Genomic DNA, 9,712 nt, shown 5'->3' on the forward strand with positions numbered 1-9,712 from the left:
GGAGGCAGGGGAAGGGACCTAAAAAGCAGCTGAATTGGCCCCTCATTGAAGGCACTGGAAAAACGGAGCCCAGGAGGAAGTGACTTGCCCAAGGTCAAGCAGCCTCCCAGAGAGGGCATAGCAAAGCCAGAACAGGCTCAGGTTTCCTGCCCACCAGTCCAGAAAACCGCCCCGCTGTATCTCTATATGAGAACATTTTGAAATGCCATCTACGGCAAGTGAGTAACATTACCACGGAAGACGGGTTTTCCAGCTGTGTGCTGGTGAGTGATTTGGGTAGTATGACAGAATATGCCCAGCACAGAGCACGGGTAAATTTCAGGCTTGCTGCGTTGTAACTCTCTTCTTGGATATGCTCATCACTCCATAACCTCTGGAAAAGAAGCGATCTTGATTTCCAAGTCCCGGGAGGTAGGAAGCCACTTAGAGGGCCCACATACGACAATCATCCTGCCTCGTGTCATCCCTTCTTACAATGGCCAACCTGTTTCCTTTATTTGTGTTCTAAAAGGAAGGTTGGGGGAGAGAATATTTCCAGCCCTGAATCTGTGTTCTGTCAATACGAGGCTTGTGTTAGGCCCAGAGAAGGTGTGATGCTGGTGATATAGTGAAGGCCTTGGGGCATGATCACATCGAGCTGCTGGCTGACTCACATTTAGCAGAGGGAAAGGGGAGAAATATGAGAGATTTTCCCAGTGGTCAGTAAATGGTATTTGCATGTGAAATATATACAGAGGTGGGCAAAAGTAAGTTTATAGCTGTGAGTATATGAAACAGTTCATCCTCATATTATTTATTAATTATTGTATTTATTTGTATTATTATTATTTTGTATACTTACTTATGACTCATCGTTTAGGTAATGATGGCTGGTAATTTAATCTATTTTTGCCCACCCTGTATTTTCCTTTTGGATATCAGGCTTAGGGCATGAGAGAAGGTGTTCGGGCAGCCGCCACAAACGCAGCCTAAGACTGGTGGGTGCTGGCATGGTTGGGGCCTTCTGGTCTCTTCCACGGAGTTGGAGGTACCTGTTTCCCTGCTTTGTTGTACTTGACAGTTGACAAGACACTTTTTAGTCCATTGCGACATGTTGTCATTATATATATCCTTATGATTTAGAAAGACTTTGGTGGGAGGATGGGGGCAGAGACAGGATTCAAGTGGTCAGTGCAGGAGACATTCAACAGGGCCCCGGGCTACTGGGGGCACAGGATATAGGACAGATGAGTTTTCTGGAAAATAGTACCTTTAGAGCAGGGGTGGGGGACCTTTTCTCTGCCAAGGGCCATTTGGATATTTATCACATCATTTGTGGACCATATAAAATTATCAGCTTAAAAATTCATCTGCTATATTCAGTCAAACATTTAATTAACTCACCCCTAATGCCTTGGCAGGGCCAGACCAAATGATTCTTGGGCTTTATATGGCCCTGGGCCTGACCTTCCCACCCCTGTTCTAGAGAGACAAGGCCAGGCAGGGAGCTTAGAGGCCCGGAGAGAACTGCATTTTCTTTCTCAGCCACAGGCGACAATAAGATTTCCAGAGACCGGGACATGGGACCATTTGGTGTAGCATATTAGTAACCCAGAGGATGCATCTTTGGGGCAAAAATGAAAGGTCCTTCCTCCTGGTCAGAAGTTGGGGGAGGCATGCGGGGGAGGAGAAAAGTCAGGAGAAATCTCACTGAGCAAGTAGGTGATTGAGCAGGTTCTGGGAAAGGCATGGAAAGGTGGTGGTCATAGTCTCCCCTGGGCTGAGGCTGGAGCTGCTTAGTTCAGCGTCCAGTGCCTTCGGGGGGATTTCCTGGAAAGCCCTTGGCAAGGGAGACCAGGCCTGTGACCGAGGGTCCTTGTAGAACTCTGGACTCCGCGTCACTTTTCCTCACTAGTTAGCTTTGCTCTGTGCTGTCTGTACTGTCGTCAGCATCACATAAAACCCATGGCCTGGACCCGGTTCAGGGGCTGCTTGGGCGGGACATTCTGTGAGGAAGAGAAAAGAACCTCTCCTTTTGCGGGGCCGGACTACCATGGCCAGCCTTGACTGAAATGCCAGAGGAGCAGGGGAGGGGAGCGCTGTGTGACGTGCTGGTGTGTGGCCGCCTGCCTGACCCACAGAGGGCTCCGAGAAAGTGCCAGAGCGTTACTGGCTTCCCGAGGAGATCGCCACGCTGTGCACGTATCACACATGTATCCAGCTGGGGCCTCACCACGCCGGGCTCCCACAGTCACAGAGGGCCCAGTAACCGCGTTCAAGTAGTTGACATCGTTGTCCGGGGTGGCCCTTCCACCCTCTGCACCCTCCTCACCTGCCCTCAAAGTCTGGCACCTGGGACAGACCTCGATGGCGTGTCTAGAAGTACCTGTCATCAGACAGATGGGAGGAGTCTGGGCTTACTTTCTTTGTGCCTGGTGAGCCTGTGTTGATGGTAGTCAGACAATACAGTCAGGGGTTTAAACCACCCAATTTCCAATGATCCGAACTTAACTTGAATTAACCTTCAAATATTTGAAGAATAATTGCATAAATGAACTTTAACTTAAGTATATTTTATTGGCAATGTCATGGAGCCCTCAGAGGGCTCCCATTTTCTTTGGTTGCTGAATCAGAGCTGGGTTAACTTTGACCACTCCTGGTGACTACCTCTGGGCAGCCAGGATACCCTTGCGGACAGCCCTGCTCTGTTGCAGTCAGGTGAATTTAGAGGAATCTGTGGCTGTCCGTGTTTTCCCAAGCCTATCTTTATTGATGGTTATTAAAGACACACCACCACATGGCCATATGAAAGTACAAAGCAATTCCCAGGGTAAGGTTCGTGGGAAGAAGTAAGATACTGAGCTCCCAAATAATTCTACTGTAATCGCAGTCTGCCATATCTGTGTATAGTTAATAAGTAAGACTTAAGCAGGCAGGTTCCACCACTGGGCAGCAGATGCAACGGCCAAAGAGGCCAGTGGGAGATCCCAGGTCCTTCTGGAAAGTGGGAAGGGAACTAAAAAGGAGGACAGCTGGGACAGGAGAGTCTGGTGGGCAGTCGCTGAAGCGAGCGGGTCCCCGTGAGGAGGACCATGGCTTACCTCTGCGTGTGCCCTCACTCTCTTTATGCCACCCCTCCTGGAAGAGTGCATGACCAAGAAATAGAGAGTAATCATGCCCAGACACACTGAGTTCAATAGGTGTAAACACCACACACAAAACCACCTGTTTTCATCGAGCACCCCGCCACACCTGCTGTTTTACGATGGTGAGTGATATTGATAAAGGGGGCTATAAAAGCGAGGTGAAATGGCCTCATATTTAAATAGCACCTTCCTCTGTGAACTTCAAGTGTTTTACAGCTGAGATTTGACTGACCGGGTGATCATTTCTTATAGGAATGTTGACCACATATCTCTATATCTGTTCAGAAAAGAAACTGTAGCAGGTGGCTCAAAAGTAAAGACTTTGGAGACTGACCGCCCTGGTTCACGTCCCAGCTTGCTCAATTTCTAGCTAGGTGACATGACCATCCTGTGCCTCAATTCACTTACCGGTTACGTAGGGAGACATTCATGTTACCTTAGAGGTTCGTTATGAGAACCACTGTATATAATGTGCTTAGAACAATGCCTGGCATATTGTAAATACAATGTAACTTTTCAGCTGTTTTTAGCATTGCTATATACCAGTATGTGTCTTGGACGAGTAACATAGGTACCCTCATTCATCTGGAAAAAGTCACAAGATGTTAATATTCTCAAAGAAATGGACAGCCACTGTGGAAAATTGGTCCATGAGTATTTGACAAAGCAGAAGCGTCAGCCAGTGTTTTATGAATCTCAGGCGGTGGGAGCAGGAGATACCTAAAAAGGGATCTGGCTTCTTCTCCTTTCCCAGGGGGGAGGGTCTCTACCACCCTAGCACTGTGGATGCGGCTTTGTCTGCAGCCCATGGAGAGCTTGGTGTGGCCTGGCCCTGATCATTGCAATGAGCCTCAGGCCCACGGAAAGCAGAGTTCTGGTGGAGGCAGAGGCATCAGCAAGATGTATGGGTGACTCCTTCACCCCCTCCCCCCCGGAAGGAATGGGGTGGCTGCAGAGGGACACAACCCAAAAGAGTAATGTGAACAGGCCCTCCAGGGACCCCAGCCACATTTATATGAGATAAAGATTGGTGGGGAAGATGATTGTCTGAGGTCTTTCCTGCTCCAGCAGGTTCTTGTCGATGAGCATATAATTTGTGGTCCAAACTGGGACACTCTTGAGTGTTAGGAGGTAATGCTTTTAACAATTATGTCAGGACAACTGGCATCAGCTGGGACATGTGGCCATCCCACTTCTGTGGGCCCAGGACGGCATCTGCTAGTTTCTTCATCCATCTCTTCCGTTATCTTTTCGTCAGGGATGCTTCCTGAGAAGAAATATTCTTCCCCAGACACTGATGTTTTAGCATTTCAACATCTGTGGAAGGTGATGCTATTGATCTGCCTTCCATAGAGGTAGGAGCCCCGTTTTTGAACCTAGAGTATAAAGGAGAAAGCAGGGTCAGAGGGAGGCCGCCTGATGGTTGGACAGTTGTGCTCAAGGTATGCTTGACATGACGGCTTCTTCTTCGGTTAGAGTGTGTGTGCTCTGAGCTTCCTCCCCTACCAGTTTGCACCCAGATTGTGGCTACCGCATAGCAGTGCTACCGGGGACTCTTGCACCTACTTACTATGGCTGAGCACATCTGTTTTTCTTAGGCAGGTGAATGTGGAAAAACGAGTGCTAACATTTGAAATCCAAGCCATTGTTTCATAGCCGAAGGAAGACCCTAAAGGAAGGAGCATTTTCCCACATGAAATATTTGCCCTTTTAGCCTTGAAGTTGACTAAAACTTTAATAGAAAAAAAAAAAAAACCACCCAGAAAATTTTTTTCCAAATAGGCCAAAGTCAAGGTTTATTCTTTGTTAATTCCCTTAAAAAAAAAAAAAAGACAAAAAGAAAAATGGCTCCCTCGCCTGAGTGGTCTTCTATGTGCCTATTTAATGATTAATAATACCTTGTGGGCTATTGTTTGATGTGGCCTCTGCTGGTTTGAACAGGAGAATACTGATTCACTCGTAAGGCATTTATGAATCACGAGTGTTTACCCTGAAACAGTAAATGAAAGGGGGAGATGAAAAAACACCCAAATATGCTGAATTCTTTGACTAAAAACTGTAGATAACCCCGTGTGGGGTCCACCGCTTTCTCTCGGAGAAGAAAGGTTGTGTACAATGACCAAGACTGGGGCTTTGGAGTTTTGTGGATTTTTTTCCTTTCACTTACTGATAGGGTTGAGCCAACTTTCCCACTCCGTTTCCGTACAACATGCATTCATTTTCTTCTGATCTGTCTTTTGACTTGTAATCCAGAGGGGAAGCTGGAGCCCTGCCTTAACTGAAGTGGGGCTGGTGGGCTGAAGAGAAGGGATTCAAGAGGCTACGAGACCTGCCAGGCCTCCACTGGACCATGATGGGGAAGGAGGAGTCAAACGGTGACGACTGGTTTGTTGTCTGAACTATGTGGACCCTTCTTCCACATTCCACGTTTAATAATAACTCCTCGACTTGTTTCCCCTTCTTCCTGCCCCAACGCCTAGAGTTCAGTGGAAAAAGACTTCCAAATTTGCCCCAATGACGCTTAAATATATTTTTATATTTTGAGATAATTTTAGACTTATAGAAAAGTTGCAAAAATAGTACATAGGGTTCATTTAACCCTTGAACCAGCTTCCCCAGTGTTACCATTTGATACAACAATGGAGTGATCATTAAAACTAAGGAAATCATCTTGCTCCAATCCTATAACTACAAACTTAATTCAGATTCCACCATTTTTTTCCCCCATTAATGTATTGTGTTTTCTTTCTGTTCCAGGACCCTATCCAGGCTTCCACAGTGTATTTAGTTATCTCATCTCCTTCATCTGCTTCACTCTGTGGCAGCTCCACCATCTTTCCTTGTCTTCCATGACACTTTCAAGCTAGTCAGTTGTTTCATAGAATGACCTCCACTGGGTCTGTCTGACATTTCCTCGTGGCGATATTGAGGAGCTGCATTATTGGGAAGAACACCCAGATGTACCTGATGTTGTATTTCACTGCCCTTAAACATGATCCCAAGGTTAAGATCGTTTCTCCAGGATTGTCTATGATCAAGTTACAACTTTTGTATTTCTTAAAAGTTTTTTGGGGGTGTGTGTGATATTTCAAAGCAATGCAAATATGCTATTACGCTTGCACTTCTGCCTACTAAATCTCTCAAAGGATCTCACCTGTGGCAATGAATATTGTGGCAATCTACAAGTCATGTTATTCCCCTCATTCCTTCTACATTTATGAATTGCAACTCTTCTTAAGGAGGAGTTGCATGGTGTTACATTGTGGTAGAGCAGAAATAAAAAATAACCCATACTCTTGGAGCCTAAATTTTAGATGAAGAGATAGACAAGCAAAATAAATAAGTGGATTTGATAGTATATTGAATGGTGACAAGTACTGCAAAGAGAACTCAAGGAAGGGAGGGGAGATAGAAAGTGCCAGGAGGTGCAGGTTTAAATTGCATGGTTAGGGAAGGCCTTAGAGCGAAGACTTGAAGCAAAGGAGGGAGCCAGTGTGTGAAGCTTTCTCCAAAGAAGAAATAGCAAGTACAAAGGCTCTGAGGCAGGACTGCATCCAGCCTAAGTGCTCTAAGGAAGCCAGGCGGCCAGAGTGATGGGTGCCAAGTGAGCAAAGTGGGAAGGGGAGTGAGAGAGAGCTGATGCAGGCCTGAGGACATTTTACTGACCTGGCTATTGATCTGAGGAAGGCAGGAGCCATTGCAAGATTTTGAGCAAAGAGGTCACATGATGTGAGTTCATATTATTAAAAAATCTGCTCTGTGGTTGGCAAGGACAGAGGCAAGGAGACCCTGCTTAGGGAGCTATGACATCATCCAGGTAAGAGATAGAAGTGGGTTGGACCAGAATGGTAGCAAAGAGGTGATTGGATTGTGCATGTGTTTTGACAGTAGAACTAATACTGCTAAGAAAGGTCTTCAGCAGCTTTGGCCACCTCCTGAACGCCCAGGGCATCTATCTTCCCTCTCCCACCTTGAAGTGGGGCTTCAGGAACACGATTAAGAAGCACGGGCTGGCCACCTGGAGTCTAAGCTCTGCAGTCCCTCATTGGAGCCTTCTTTATCTGGGTCTACCTTCATTTTCTCTGCACCCCCACTTCTCTCTGCCCTAGGCCTGCCTCTGCCCAGACCAGCCCACCACCATTTGCTCACAGTCTCCCCCACCTGCTCTGCCAAACAAGATCCTTCCCCTCCTTTAAGGTTCAGCTTTGCCACCCCCAGCCCCTCTAGGAACACCTTCCCTCTTGGTTGTTGACACTAACTAGACCAGCCGTGGGCAAACTACGGCCCGAGGGCCGGATTCGGCCCGTTTGAAATGAATAAAACTAAAAACAAAAAGACCATACCCTTTTATGTAACGATGTTTACTTTGAATTTATATTAGTTCACACAAACACTCCATCCATGCTTTTGTTCCGGCCCTCCGGTCCAGTTTAAGAACCCATTGTGGCCCTCGAGTCAAAAAGTCTGCCCACCCCTGAACTAGACTCTGCTTCACAGGTGCAACCCCGGAGACAAACAGGCTCTCAGACACCCCTGCAGCTCAGGGACCCTGGGACACAGAGCCGGCACCGAGCGCTTGGTTGGCATGGTGCTTGGTTTGCTGGTATATGGCATACAGTGGAATGAAAACATTATGTTTCCTCTTAGTTATCCAAGCACATTTTGCATTATATTTCACATATATCCATACTTTTTTTTCATGTAAAAATAACTGTTTTTGCCATTCCCTCTGCCCAATTGTTCAAGTAAAGTTAAAATTCCAGAATTCCTCTTGTTGGTCCAATCTGTGTGCCTGGGGGTTATGTGTATCTCACTCAGGCTGAGAAGTCAGATGAGGAGTACAGGGAGAAACAGGCATCACTGAGCGGTCATTTACTGCTAATGAATTTTGTCTCTTTATCTACTGATTGACTGAATGTATCAAAATGCATCTGGTTAGAAATTTTAAGCAGTACAAAAGTAACCCTTCCAGCCCAGTGGCTCAGTGGTTGAGCGTTGACCTATGAATCAGCAGGTCACGGTTTGATTCCCAGTCGGAGCACATGCCCAGGTTGTGGGCTCAATCCCCAGTGTGGGGCAATCAATGGTTCTCTCTCATCATTGGTGCTTCTATCTCTTTCTACCTCTCCCTTCCTCTCTGAAATCAATAAAAATACATTTTAAAAAAGTAACGGTTCCATGGGTGGCCCCATCCCCCAAGCGGTGTCCCAGAGGCAGTCACTCTCACCTGTTCCTTATATACCCATTCGGAAGTGGCTAATGAACAGTCAGTGGCCCGTAGTAGACAGTCACTATCAACTGAGGCGCCGTGAAAACCAGCCCCAGCTCTGCACTTCCCGGGGCCGCGGCAGCTCCATGCAGAAGGGCTGGCTCAGCACAGCCAAGCTGCCATTTTGATTGTTGTCGTTGGCTCAGACCACACAGGGGTGAGTTTGCAAAGACACCACACTCAGTGGAATTGGGCAGTTGGTACCACCTTCTTTGGCTCTGGTTTTGTGCCCTCACAGGGAGATTCGTTGTCATTGAGATTTCCCAGGTTGGCTGTCGTCTCTCCCTCAAAGCCAGCCAGGGGAACACAGCCAAAAGCTACATCAGGAAGAAAGGCCGGTGGGAGAAGGGTTGGAGGAAGCCAGCCCCCGAGCTGCGATTACAGCAATGCAAGGGATTACGGGGAGTTTCAGGGGGAGCTTTACCCCCCACCCACCCCACTCCTGGGCTCACCTGAAAGGCGGCCCTCTCCCTCCACCTTTCCCGTGGGAATTCGGCGCAGCCAGCAGAACCCCTGAACTCTGCTGGGCCACTGCCAGCAACTTTCAAGCCGTTCCCCCTGCCGACTACCGTGACATGAAGTCGTTTTTTATTGAGGCAAGATTAGATTTTTTTTTTTAAGTTTTCAAAAGTGTGGTTCACATGATCTCTGGTACTTTTCCTATTGCTTGAAGACCACAGAGCTGCCAATTTCAATTTGCTTCAGCTTTTATCACTAGAAGAAGCTTAAAAGAAAAAGAAAGGGGGAGAAAGGCTGGATGAAAATATTCCCCTGGGCCTTGGCAGTTAGTATGAGGGTGGCAGGGGACACACGCATCGCTCACTCCCTTTTGTGTAACGGGTGTAACAGGAAGATGTCAGGAGATTGAAGCTGGGACTGGCGGCTGGACAGCATACAATGTCCTCTAGGACGAAGGGTTTTTATGCCATAGCCAGAAAGGGAACGTGCAGCGTGGAGTCAGTCACAGCAGCCAGGACAGTATTAAAGAGAATGCTGATCTATATGGAAATAGGTAAAATAAACTCACCAAAGCTGTTCTTCCTCTTCATTCTAATTTCATTAATTCTTCTCTTTGGAGGCAAGATTTCCCATTCATTCATTCATTCATTCATTCAACATATTTACTAAGCACATATTTGCTATGTTGCTGGAAATGCAGGATGAATAAGGCGAAGCCCTATTTTTTAAGAAAAACCACAGAATACCTATTTGCAGGGATCATGGTTTTTCAGATGCCAACTCAGCCCTCAAAATGGGTGGTGTGATGGAAAGTTAGGATAAACGTAAGATCGAATCCTATTGTTTTGGCATAAAACCA

At 46.9% G+C, this 9,712-nt stretch overlaps 1 long non-coding RNA gene across 3 annotated transcripts in view; it reads left to right on the forward strand.

Moving 5' to 3' along the window:
- Window positions 1-9,712, forward strand: part of LOC102775526 — a 19,035-nt gene that overhangs the window by 4,281 nt on the left and 5,042 nt on the right. The window contains exons 2-3 of one of the 3 annotated variants that reach the window (XR_001513574.1): window positions 4,384-4,480; window positions 5,883-6,418. The exons of the other annotated variants lie outside the window; for them this stretch is intronic. This is a non-coding gene — a long non-coding RNA (uncharacterized LOC102775526). Of the gene's footprint in view, window positions 1-4,383; window positions 4,481-5,882; window positions 6,419-9,712 lie in introns of those variants that run through there. 3 annotated transcript variants of the gene reach the window in all.

Source organism: Myotis davidii, unplaced genomic scaffold (genome assembly GCF_000327345.1).
Source record: "Myotis davidii unplaced genomic scaffold, ASM32734v1 scaffold557, whole genome shotgun sequence".
Lineage (NCBI taxonomy): Eukaryota > Metazoa > Chordata > Mammalia > Chiroptera > Vespertilionidae > Myotis > Myotis davidii.